Source organism: Amphiura filiformis, chromosome 15 (genome assembly GCF_039555335.1).
Source record: "Amphiura filiformis chromosome 15, Afil_fr2py, whole genome shotgun sequence".
NCBI classification, from domain to species: domain Eukaryota; kingdom Metazoa; phylum Echinodermata; class Ophiuroidea; order Amphilepidida; family Amphiuridae; genus Amphiura; species Amphiura filiformis.
Genome location: NC_092642.1, coordinates 11,113,838 through 11,128,732, shown reverse-complemented (window position 1 = coordinate 11,128,732; position 14,895 = coordinate 11,113,838).

Here is a 14,895-nt window from a genome sequence, read left to right as displayed (position 1 = left end):
CAGTAGATAGCTACTTTGCTAATACTAGTATCAGCAGTAGATACCTACTTCATCAATACCAATATCAGCAGTAGATAGCTACTTCGGCACTAGTACCAGTATCAGTATCAGTATCAGTAGCAGATAGCTACTTCGTCAGTAGATAGCCAATACCAGTATCAGCAGTAGATAGCTACATCATCAATACCAGTATCAGTAGTAGATAGCTACTTTGCTAATACTAGTATCAGCAGTAGATACCTACTTCATCAATACCAGTATCAGCAGTAGATAGCTACTTCGGCACTACCACTAGTACCAGTATCAGTATCAGTATCAGTAGCAGATAGCTACTTCGTCAATACCAGTATTAGCAGTAGATAGCCAATACCAGTATCAGCAGTAGATAGCTACATCATCAATACCAGTGTCAGCAGTAGATAGCTACTTTGCTAATACTAGTATCAGCAGTAGATACCTACTTCATCAATACCAGTATCAGCAGTAGATAGCTACGTCGTCAACACCTGGATCAGCAGCCGATAGCTACTACATCAATACTAGTATCAGCAGTAGATAGCTACTTCGCCAATACTAGTATCAGCAGTAGATATCTACTTCATCAATACTAGACTAGAATCAGCAGTAGATAGCTATGTCGTCAACACCAGTTTCAGCAGCCGATAGCTACTTCATCAATACTAGTATCAGCAGTAGATAGTTACTTCATCAATACCAGTATCAGCAGTAGATAGCTACTTCGGCACTACCACTAGTACCAGTATCAGTAGCATATAGCTACTTCGTCAATACCAGTATCAGCAGTAGATAGCCAATACCAGTATCAGCAGTAGATAGCTACATCATCAATATCAGTATCAGTAGTATATAGATAGATACTTTGTCAATACTAGTATCAGCAGTAGATAGATACTTCATCAATACCCGTATCAGCAGTAGATCGCTACTTCATCAATACCAGTATCAGCAGTAGATATCTACTTCATCAATACCAGTATCAGCAGTAGATAGCTACTTCATCAATACCAGTATCAGCAGTAGATAGCTACTTCAATACCAGTATCAGCAGTAGATCGCTACTTCATCAATACCAGTATCAGCAGTGTAGATATCTACTTCATCAATACCAGTATCAGCAGTAGATAGCTACTTCATCAATACCAGTATCAGCAGCAGATAGCTACTTTATCAATACCAGTATCAGCAGTAGATAGCTACTTCATCAATACTAGTATCAGCAGTAGATATCTACTTCATCAATACCAGTATCAGCAGTCGATAGCTACTTTATCAATACCAGTATCAGTAGTAGATAGCTACTTCATCAATACTAGTATCAGCAGTAGATACCTACTTCATCAATACCAGTAACAGCAGTAGTAACATCATCAGATAGCTAAATCAATACGATTCTATACTCATGGGATACTGCTACAATGTGTTTTCTGTTTGAGAGTAGATGGCAACGGGTCTACTCTCACTGATTGATCCTGCACTAAGGATAGGGGATTGCAAAGTCGTCCTGCTGACCTGCTCCCAGAATGGCTTAACCCCCCCCCCCAACGCGTGAAGCACGTAATAATGTGTATATTTACTTTAGTGCTAAAATGAGCTATTGAGTCTGTAATGTACTAGTAGATGTAAATCACAGTATCAGCAGTAGATAGCTACTTCATTAATACCCGTGTCAGCAGTAGATATCTACTTCATCAATACCCGTATCAGCAGTAGATAGCTGCTTCATCAATACCCGTATCAGCAGTAGATATCTACTTCATCAGTAACAGTATCAGCAGTAGATGACTACTTCATCAATGCCAGTATCAGCAGTAGATAGCTACTTCATCAATAACAGAATCAGCAGTACATAGCAACTCCGTCAATACTAGTATCAGCAGTAGATAGCTGCTTCATCAATACCCGTATCAGCAGTAGATATCTACTTCATCAATACTCGTATCAGCAGCAGATATCTACTTCATCAATACCAGTATCAGCAGTACATATCTGCTTCATCAATACCAGTATCAGCAGTAGATAGCTACATCATCAATATCAGTATCAGTAGTATATAGATAGATACTTTGTCAATACTAGTATCAGCAGTAGATAGATACTTCATCAATACCAGTATCAGCAGTAGATAGCTACAATACTAGTATCAGCAGTAGATATCTATGTCGTCAACACCAGTTTCAGCAGCCGATAGATACCAGAATCAGCAGTAGATAGCTACTCCGTCAATACTAGTATCAGAACTAGATAGCTACTTCATCAATACCAGTATCAGCAGTAGATAGCTACGTCGTCAACATCTGGATCAGCAGCCGATAGCTACTACATCAATACTAGTATCAGCAGTAGATAGCTACTTCGCCAATACTAGTATCAGCAGTAGATATCTACTTCATCAATACTAGACTAGAATCAGCAGTAGATAGCTATGTCGTCAACACCAGTTTCAGCAGCCGATAGCTACTTCATCAATACTAGTATCAGCAGTAGATAGTTACTTCATCAATACCAGTATCAGCAGTAGATAGCTACTTCGGCACTACCACTAGTACCAGTATCAGTAGCATATAGCTACTTCGTCAATACCAGTATCAGCAGTAGATAGCCAATACCAGTATCAGCAGTAGATAGCTACATCATCAATATCAGTATCAGTAGTATATAGATAGATACTTTGTCAATACTAGTATCAGCAGTAGATAGATACTTCATCAATACCCGTATCAGCAGTAGATCGCTACTTCATCAATACCAGTATCAGCAGTAGATATCTACTTCATCAATACCAGTATCAGCAGTAGATAGCTACTTCATCAATACCAGTATCAGCAGTAGATAGCTACTTCAATACCAGTATCAGCAGTAGATCGCTACTTCATCAATACCAGTATCAGCAGTGTAGATATCTACTTCATCAATACCAGTATCAGCAGTAGATAGCTACTTCATCAATACCAGTATCAGCAGCAGATAGCTACTTTATCAATACCAGTATCAGCAGTAGATAGCTACTTCATCAATACTAGTATCAGCAGTAGATATCTACTTCATCAATACCAGTATCAGCAGTCGATAGCTACTTTATCAATACCAGTATCAGTAGTAGATAGCTACTTCATCAATACTAGTATCAGCAGTAGATACCTACTTCATCAATACCAGTAACAGCAGTAGTAACATCATCAGATAGCTAAATCAATACGATTCTATACTCATGGGATACTGCTACAATGTGTTTTCTGTTTGAGAGTAGATGGCAACGGGGTCTACTCTCACTGATTGGATCCTGCACTAAGGATAGGGGGATTGCAAAGTCGTCCTGCTGACCTGCTCCCAGAATGGCTTAACCCCAAAAAAGGCGTGAAGCACGTAATAATGTGTATATTTACTTTAGTGCTAAAATGAGCTATTGAGTCTGTAATGTACTAGTACGTAGATGTAAATCACAGTATCAGCAGTAGATAGCTACTTCATTAATACCCGTGTCAGCAGTAGATATCTACTTCATCAATACCCGTATCAGCAGTAGATAGCTGCTTCATCAATACCCGTATCAGCAGTAGATATCTACTTCATCAGTAACAGTATCAGCAGTAGATGACTACTTCATCAATGCCAGTATCAGCAGTAGATAGCTACTTCATCAATAACAGAATCAGCAGTACATAGCAACTCCGTCAATACTAGTATCAGCAGTAGATAGCTGCTTCATCAATACCCGTATCAGCAGTAGATATCTACTTCATCAATACTCGTATCAGCAGCAGATATCTACTTCATCAATACCAGTATCAGCAGTACATATCTGCTTCATCAATACCAGTATCAGCAGTAGATAGCTACATCATCAATATCAGTATCAGTAGTATATAGATAGATACTTTGTCAATACTAGTATCAGCAGTAGATAGATACTTCATCAATACCAGTATCAGCAGTAGATAGCTACAATACTAGTATCAGCAGTAGATATCTATGTCGTCAACACCAGTTTCAGCAGCCGATAGATACCAGAATCAGCAGTAGATAGCTACTCCGTCAATACTAGTATCAGAACTAGATAGCTACTTCATCAATACCAGTATCAGCAGTAGATAGCTACTTCATCAATACCTGGATCAGCAGCCGATAGCTACTTCATCAATACCAGTATCAGCAGTAGATATCTACTTCATCAATACCAGTATCAGCAGTAGATAGCTACTTCATCAATACCAGTATCAGCAGTACATATCTGCTTCATCAATACCAGTATCAGCAGTAGTTAGCTACATCATCAATATCAGTATCAGTAGTATATAGATAGATACTTTGTCAATACTAGTATCAGCAGTAGATAGATACTTCATCAATACCAGTATCAGCAGTAGATAGCTACAATACTAGTATCAGCAGTAGATATCTATGTCGTCAACACCAGTTTCAGCAGCCGATAGCTACTTCATCAATACTAGTATCAGCAGTAGATAGTTACTTCATCAATACCAGTATCAGCAGTGGAAAGCTACTTCACCAATACCAATATCAGCAGTAGATAGCTACTTCGGCACTACCACTAGTACCAGTATCAGTATCTGTAGCATATAGCTACTTCGTCAATACCAGTATCAGCAGTAGATAGCCAATACCAGTATCAGCAGTAGATAGCTACATCATCAATACCTTAAATTCAGGTCAACTTCCAACTGATTGGCTCACGGCCAACATCACTGCTATATTAAAAAAGGGTAGAAAGAGTGATCCAGCTAATTATAGGCCAGTGTCACTGACATCTGTATCGTGTAAGTTATTAGAGCATGTAATATACAAACATATAATGAACCACCCTGAAAAATATGAAATCTTATCTTCTTTTCAGCACGGATTCCGATCCAATCACTCATGTGATTCACAACTTATAATTACAGTAGAAGACCTCGCCAGAAATTTCGACCATGGCCTACACACTGACGTTCTTATTCTAGACTTCCAGAAAGCCTTCGACAAGGTGCCCCATCAACGATTAACTTACAAAAACTGCATTTCTATGGTGTCCGTGGTAAGATCTTGGACTGGATAACGCAGTGGTTAACATCAAGGACACAGCGTGTTGTTGTTGATGGGGAAATATCCCAACCTGTCCATGTAAAATCGGGCGTTTCTCAAGGGACAGTCTTAGGACCCCTTATGTTCCTCGTTTATATCAATGATATCTCCGATAATGTTAGCACCCAAACAAACATCAGACTTTTTGCAGATGACTGTGTACTTTATCGAGTCATAAAATCAAACATCGACACAGAACATCTGCAAAAAGATCTTAAGTCTCTCACTGACTGGGCTGCCGCTTGGCAAATGTCTTTCAACACGGCTAAATTCAACATTCTCCGCGTCACCACAAAAAGGAACCCAATCATTCATGACTACAAAATGGAAAACGACTTTCTGGACAGCGTCAGACATCATCCATACTTTGGTATTGAATTAACCCACAACCTCAAATGGTCTGAACATATTAACAACATAACTCTGAAAGCTAACAAAGCCCTCTGGTTTATTCGTCGCAACTTATTTTTATGCCCACCATCAATTAAACAGCAGATGTACTTTGCACTAGTAAGACCAATTCTCGAGTACGCGAGTGTAGTTTGGGATCCTCACACTGCAGCGGATATTAATAAAATAGAGATGGTGCAAAGAAGGGCAGCGCGATTTGTAATTAATAACTACGGTAGAATAGAGGGCACAGTTACCAACTTGTTAGAACAGTTAAACTGGACATCACTCCAACAACGAAGGGAAACATCGCGTTTAATCACCATGTTCAAAATTCAAACTCAAAACTTTGCCGTCCCCATACCGGATTATATACAGACACCAAGGGCATCACATACTCGCCAATATCATCCTCTTAAATTCCGTGTCATGGCTCCCAAAACAAACGTATATAAGTTTAGCTTCTTCCCGCGCACCATACTGGACTGGAATTCATTACCCTCATCATTACTCGATTGTAACAAACTGGAATCATTTACATCTGGTCTTAAAAACAAAAGTGTTAATTAAGTAGTGCAGTTCTTTTTGTAAGTTTAAGTAGCTTTAAGTGTAATTTTATTATTTGTCACTTTTTGATCCGTGTCTGATGACCGGCGTCAGTATTGTTTTCTCAGTCAGATATTGCCTTGGCAACTTTACTGAGTATCCTAGTAGATGTAGAGACCAGTATCAGTAGTATATAGATAGATACTTTGCCAATACTAGTATCAGCAGTAGATAGCTACTTCATCAATACCAGTATCAGCAGTAGATAGCTACGTCGTCAACACCTGGATCAGCAGCCGATAGCTACTTCATCAATACCAGTATCAGTAGTAGATAGCTACTTCATCAATAGTAATATCAGCAGTTAGTGTAGATAGCTACTTCGTGAATACCAGTATCAGAAGTAGATAGCTACTTCGTCAATACTAGAATCAACAGTAGATAGCAACTTCAATACCAGTATCAACAGTAGATCGCGTCTTCATCAATACCCGTATCAGCAGTAGATATCTACTTCATCATTACCAGTATCAGCAGTAGATATCTGCTTCATCAATACCCGTATCAGCAGCAGATAGCTACTCCGTCGATACTAGTATCAGCAGTAGATAGCTACTTCATCAATACCAGTATCAGCAGTAGATAGCTACTTCAATACTCGTATCAGCAGTAGATATCTACTTCATCAATACCAGTATCAGCAGTAGATATCTACTTCATCAATACCCTTATCAGCAGTCGATAGCTACTCCGTCAATACTAGTATCAGTAGTAGATAGCTACTTCATCAATACCAGTATCAGCAGTAGATAGCTACTTCAATACTCGTATCAGCAGTAGATATCTACTTCATCAATACCAGTATCAGCAGTAGATATCTACTTCATCAATACCCGTATCAGCAGTAGATATCTACATCATCAATACCAGTATCAGTAGTATATAGATAGATACTTTGCCAATACTAGTATCAGCAGTAGATAGCTACTTCATCAATACCAGTATCAGTAGTATATAGATAGATACTTTGCCAATACTAGTATCAGCAGTAGATAGCTACTTCATCAATACCAATATCAGCAGTAGATAGCTACTTCATCAATACCAGTATCAGTAGTATATAGATAGATACTTTGCCAATACTAGTATCAGCAGTAGATAGCTACTTCATCAATACCAATATCAGCAGTAGATAGCTACTTCGGCACTACCACTAGTACCAGTATCAGTATATGTAGCATATAGCTACTTCGTCAATACCAGTATTAGCAGTAGATAGCTACATCATCAATACCAGTGTCAGCAGTATATAGTTACTTTGCTGATACTGGTATTAATGAAGTAGCTATCTACTGCTGATAGCTACTTCGGCACTACCACTAGTACCAGTATCAGTATCAGTAGCAGATAGCTACTTCGTCAATACCAGTATTAGCAGTAGATAGCCAATACCAGTATCAGCAGTAGATAGCTACATCATCAATACCAGTGTCAGCAGTAGATAGCTACTTTGCTAATACTAGTATCAGCAGTAGATAGCTACTTCATCAATACCAGTATCAGCAGTAGATAGCTACGTCGTCAATACTAGTATCAGTAGTAGATAGCTACTTCATCAATACCAGTATCAGCAGTAGATAGCTACTTCAATACTCGTATCAGCAGTAGATATCTACTTCATCAATACCAATATCAGCAGTAGATAGCTACTTCATCAACACCAATATCAGCAGTAGATATCTACATCATCAATACCAGTATCAGTAGTATATAGATAGATACTTTGCCAATACTAGTATCAGCAGTAGATAGCTACTTCATCAATACCAGTATCAGTAGTATATAGATAGATACTTTGCCAATACTAGTATCAGCAGTAGATAGCTACTTCATCAATACCAATATCAGCAGTAGATAGCTACTTCATCAATACCAGTATCAGTAGTATATAGATAGATACTTTGCCAATACTAGTATCAGCAGTAGATAGCTACTTCATCAATACCAATATCAGCAGTAGATAGCTACTTCGGCACTACCACTAGTACCAGTATCAGTATATGTAGCATATAGCTACTTCGTCAATACCAGTATTAGCAGTAGATAGCTACATCATCAATACCAGTGTCAGCAGTATATAGTTACTTTGCTGATACTGGTATTAATGAAGTAGCTATCTACTGCTGATAGCTACTTCGGCACTACCACTTACGAGTCAGTATCAGTAGCAGATAGCTACTTCGTCAATACCAGTATTAGCAGTAGATAGCCAATACCAGTATCAGCAGTAGATAGCTACATCATCAATACCAGTGTCAGCAGTAGATAGCTACTTTGCTAATACTAGTATCAGCAGTAGATAGCTACTTCATCAATACCAGTATCAGCAGTAGATAGCTACGTCGTCAACACCTGGATCAGCAGCCGATAGCTACTTCATCAATACTAGTATCAGCAGTAGATAGCTACTTCGCCAATACTAGTATCAGCAGTAGATATCTACTTCATCAATACTAGAATCAGCAGTAGATAGCTATGTCGTCAACACCAGTTTCAGCAGCCGATAGCTACTTCATCAATACTAGTATCAGCAGTAGATAGTTACTTCATCAATACCAGTATCAGCAGTAGATAGCTACTTCGGCACTACCACTAGTACCAGTATCAGTAGCATATAGCTACTTCGTCAATACCAGTATCCGCAGTAGATAGCCAATACCAGTATCAGCAGTAGATAGCTACATCATCAATACCAGTATCAGTAGTATATAGATAGATACTTTGTCAATACTAGTATCAGCAGTAGATAGATACTTCATCAATACCAGTATCAGCAGTAGATAGCTGCAATACTAGAATCAGCAGTAGATATCTATGTCGTCAACACCAGTTTCAGCAGCCGATAGCTACTTCATCAATACTAGTATCAGCAGTAGATAGTTACTTCATCAATACCAGTATCAGCAGTGGAAAGCTACTTCATCAATACCAATATCAGCAGTAGATAGCTACTTCGGCACTACCACTAGTACCAGTATCAGTAGCATATAGCTACTTCGTCAATACCAGTATCAGCAGTAGATATCCAATACCAGTATCAGCAGTAGATAGCTACATCATCAATACCAGTATCAGTAGTATATAGATAGATACTTTGCCAATACTAGTATCAGCAGTAGATAGCTACTTCATCAATACCAGTATCAGCAGTAGATAGCTACGTCGTCAACACCTGGACCAGCAGCCGATAGCTACTTCATCAATACCAGTATCAGTAGTAGATAGCTACTTCATCAATAGTAATATCAGCAGTTAGTGTAGATAGCTACTTCGTGAATACCAGTATCAGAAGTAGATAGCTACTTCGTCAATACTAGAATCAACAGTAGATAGCAACTTCAATACCAGTATCAACAGTATATCGCGTCTTCATCAATACCCGTATCAGCAGTAGATATCTACTTCATCATTACCAGTATCAGCAGTAGATATCTGCTTCATCAATACCCGTATCAGCAGCAGATAGCTACTCCGTCAATACTAGTATCAGCAGTAGATAGCTACTTCATCAATACCAGTATCAGCAGTAGATAGCTACTTCATCAATACTCGTATCAGCAGTAGATATCTACTTCATCAATATCAGTAGTAGATATCTACTTCATCAATACCCGTATCAGCAGTCGATAGCTACTCCGTCAATACTAGTATCAGTAGTAGATAGCTACTTCATCAATACCAGTATCAGCAGTAGATAGCTACTTCAATACTCGTATCAGCAGTAGATATCTACTTCATCAATACCATTATTATGTCTTCAGAATCTTGCATCCTATACCTTTGTACATAACCTGGCTGTCTGATCAATTTGTGTATCGGTCACCTGGAGCTACAGGGTTTTTTCATATCTGTAGCCTCTTCATAGAGTGCATAGTTCATATACTCTATGTGTAAAAGTCTCTTTTGGTGTGATTTTTTTTGTAAATGTGACAAGCCATGACCAAAAAAAATCATATTTTTGACCAAAATTCACATTTTGACCAAAATCACATTTTGATCAAAATCACATTTTTGATCAAAAATCACATTTTTGATTAAAAATCACATTTTTGACCAAAAATCACATTTTTGACCAAAAATCACATTTTCACCAAAAAATACATTTTTGACCAAAAAACACATTTTTTACCAAAAATCATATTTTGATAAAAAATCATATTTTTGACAAAAAATCACATTTTTGTCCAAAAATGAATACCAGTATCAGAAGTAGATAGCTACTTCGTCAATACTAGAATCAACAGTAGATAGCAACTTCAATACCAGTATCAACAGTAGATCGCGTCTTCATCAATACCCGTATCAGCAGTAGATATCTACTTCATCATTACCAGTATCAGCAGTAGATATCTGCTTCATCAATACCCGTATCAGCAGCAGATAGCTACTCCGTCGATACTAGTATCAGCAGTAGATAGCTACCTCATCAATACCAGTACCAGCAGTAGATAGCTACTTCAATACTCGTATCAGCAGTAGATATCTACTTCATCAATACCAGTATCAGCAGTAGATATCTACTTCATCAATACCCGTATCAGCAGTCGATAGCTACTCCGTCAATACTAGTATCAGTAGTAGATAGCTACTTCATCAATACCAGTATCAGCAGTAGATAGCTACTTCATCAATACTCGTATCAGCAGTAGATATCTACTTCATCAATATCAGTAGTAGATATCTACTTCATCAATACCCGTATCAGCAGTCGATAGCTACTCCGTCAATACTAGTATCAGTAGTAGATAGCTACTTCATCAATACCAGTATCAGCAGTAGATAGCTACTTCAATACTCGTATCAGCAGTAGATATCTACTTCATCAATACCAGTATCAGCAGTAGATATCTACTTCATCAATACCCGTATCAGCAGTAGATATCTACTTCATCAATACCCGTATCAGCAGTAGATATCTACTTCATCAATACCAGTATCAGCAGTAGATATCTACTTCATCAATACCCGTATCAGCAGTAGATATCTACTTCATCAATACCAGTATCAGCAGTAGATATCTACTTCATCAATACCCGTATCAGCAGTAGATAGCAATCATCAGATAGCTAAATCAATACTATTAGTTATCCCCTGTTTGTTCATGCAATACGAAAAATATCACTTGTTTTGAGGTCGTATCACACGAGGCCGCAGGCCGAGTGTGATACGACCTAAAAACAAGTGATATTTTTCGTATTGCATATGAACAGACAGGGGGTAACAAATTTATCATTCAGTAGACATGAATTTAACATAAATAAATAAATAAATAAATAAATAAATAAATAAATAAATAAATAAATAAATAAATAAATAAATAAATAAATAAATAAATAAATAAATAAATAAATAAATAAATAAATAATACCACAATCATAAAATGATCAAGTTATAGGCCTACTCCAAACTCTTCCAAGTATGCTTTACAGTTTTCTGTCATGCAACTACCGCCAAACCATGTAATACAGCGCGCCATTGCCAACGCGTGACGCACCCTTAGCACGCGACGCGAGGTAGCGTGTAATTGCCGTCTCTACCGCATACGCGATTAGCACAGTGTACAATACAACGCGAGTATGCAGGCCCGTTAATTGCCGGTAAAGATTAAGAGCTGAACAATACGGCTATATATTGTACTGTAATTTATGAACGCTGAACAATACGAAATTATATTATTTGGCTATTAACCAATGAAATGTCGTTATTCATGTCTACTGAATGATAAGATTCTATACTCATGGGATACTGCTACAATGTGTTTTCTGTTTGAGAGTAGATGGCAACGGGGTCTATTCTCACTGATTGGATCCTGCACTAAGGATAGGGGGAATTGCAAAGTCGTCCTGCTGACCTGCTCCCAGAATGGCTTAACCCCAAAAAAAGCGTGAAGCACGTAATAATGTGTAGGCCTATATTTACTTTAGTGCTAAAATGAGCTATTGAGTCTGCAATGTACTAGTAGATGCAAATCATAGATTCGCTTGGTCAATTTTGTCCCGGTATTTTGAGTCAGTGAGGCAACTTACTTCCCCGTCCTCGGTCAGGGTCAGTGCCATATAAGTAGATTTGCAGGTATAATTGGGACAGGGGAAAGTGGGTAAATGAGACAAAGGAAAATCGTTCTCCTCTATAGATCAGCTCAATCACCATCATTACAAAGAGACTGACAAGAATTATTAAAGTTTACTACAGTCATTTATTTTGAAAACATTGACTAGCTTGTTTTGGCCAATAGAAAAAATCGGCTTGAATAATCATGTATATACTGCCCCCACCACGACAAAAGGAAGTATGGGACAAATTGATGTTAATAAGATATGAGAAAAAAACACGTTTGTTTTAAAATTTATGTGAAGTTTTAAATAATACTCATACAATTTGGCGTTCTGATGTTAAATCAGTGTATCTTATCAGATATTATAAATTGCCACAAAACAATGCTATTAATTTACATAAAAGCCTTACACTTCAAAACCTACACGTATGTTCAGTCGCTCGTCGCCAGCGACTGCAATATAAACATGGGTCAGTATAGCCCCGACGTTTTTGCGTGCGTTTTTCCATGCAACAAACACGTTTACCGTTCTCCACCGTGACTTCAAATCAAAACAATTTAGCTTATTCGGGACTTTTCTACTTTACAAAGCTTTGTCACGTTTCCCGCCGCAAAAAATGCTGCGGCAAACCTCACCTTGGTTTGTCGAAACGGCAAAACGCACCTAAAACTACGGCATGGCTCTATTTATAAACGAAATTTGAAAGGTTTAGTAGCAAATAAATCATTTAAACCATTTAGATATTGTTACATAATGATCCATGATTAATCCCAGTCGTTTTGAAATAAAAAAATTATAAAGTTACAGTTCGCTGCCTTGAAGGGTGCCACAGCGGAACAGTACAAGAAGAAACATGCTAGCGAGGTAAAGGGCCTTTCCCCTTCTACGTAATATTTAGTCATTCCAAAAACAATTGGGACAACTAAAAAACATAACGAGAATAATCACGAATAATTATTTTACAACAACTTGTGATTACTTTTTTATTTTACGAAGTGATACACTCATTGAATTTACGTTTATGTGAGTTGCTTATATCTCAGAGTAAAAGTAAAAGATACCAGGACATTTCAAACAAACTGTCCGTAATACTTTACATGTGTGAAAAAAAACAAGGAAAACCCTAAACCGAAATACCGTGTATATAATATACATGTAAATTGCTATATCATGATATAGTGACCTAAATCAGGCATGTGTTCTACGCAACTACTTCTGAATAAAATATTGTGCAATTTGCATCATTTTACTTGCCTTATTACTAAAGCCACGATTTCTCCGTGTTACAAAATTTAAAATCCGTGTTAAAAATGGACGTGATTTCCCGTTTTCCACTATAAAGCACTGAAAAGTTAAATCAAACATGTTTTAAAAATGTATTTTTGTCTTACCTTTTACTGTAGTATGGCCAGAATCTTGCATCGTATGCCTAGAATTAATGCTAGAATGGATTGTTTAATGGTTGATTACTGCTAAATATTCACTTTTCTTTGTTTTATTTGCAAATCAACACAAATGTTAGACAATTTACAGTTTTTCACTATTTTATGGTATTTTCAAATTTCCGTGAGGAAACCCCAATTCCGTGAATTTTACCGTTTTTCCGTATCGCGGAGAAATCGTGGCTTTACTTATTACTTATTACACAGCATACAATGAAGATTGAAGTTTGATAACTACTTTAAAAATAAGAATGCATTTCGCTTCCTCAGGACAATGACACCATCAAGTGTAATTTTAAGACGCAATGTTAGTTGCAAATCCTCGATTGACCAGGCTAAATAAATCGCACTTGGGCCACTCAACGAGGAAGTGAAATGCAATACGTCAATGGGCAGGAAAAACCTCAGAAATGCCTTTTCCCTGTTACATAAGGTGGTAATTAGGTAACACTGCAGTTCTGGCTTTGCCAAAAAAAGTTAGTGACAATGCACATGTGAGGATTTTCCTGCCTATAGCGATATAAATTTACATAAATCAAACATTCATTTACTATTTTGATTTTTACACAGCGTAAAATAGGCCTATAATATATAAAATACTGTTATGTTATTTACATGTGTATGTCTTCTTTTTTCTCCAAATGTACGATTTGCATAGCTTAAGGGATCTAAAATGAGCGTATATTGCGTTTCGACAGTATTTTTTGTGGGACATGAGAGCACCTCAGACCTATCGAATTGCATTCTGAATACGAAGCATGTCTTTCTGATATCAAATAATTTTCATTTTTTGAAAATCACAATATAATACAAATTTTATGACAAATTATTAAAATTTGATATTTTTCAAATTTTTGATATATAACAGTCCTCGAAGTAAATTATATAAATCTAATGATATATTCTTAAAGTGTATGTAGCAGGGAGGAAAAGCCGACGGTCAATTGAAAATTTTGACCTTTCATATTGAAGATATGGATTTTTTCCAAAAAGACCTTATTTTGTTTGGTGTTTGGGGAAAAAAATCCATATCTTCAATACGAAAGGTCAAAATTTTCAATTGATCGTCGGCTTTTTTATCCCACCTACATACACTTTAAGTATAAATCATCAGATTTATAAAGTTTACTTCAAGTACTGTTAAATATCAAAATATCAATTTTAATGATTTGCCATAAAATGTGTATTAAATTGCGAATTTCAAAAATCAAAATTATTTGATATCAGAATGACATTCTTCGTATTCAGAATGCAATTCGATATGTCGGATGTGCTCTAATGTCCCAAAATAAATACTGTCC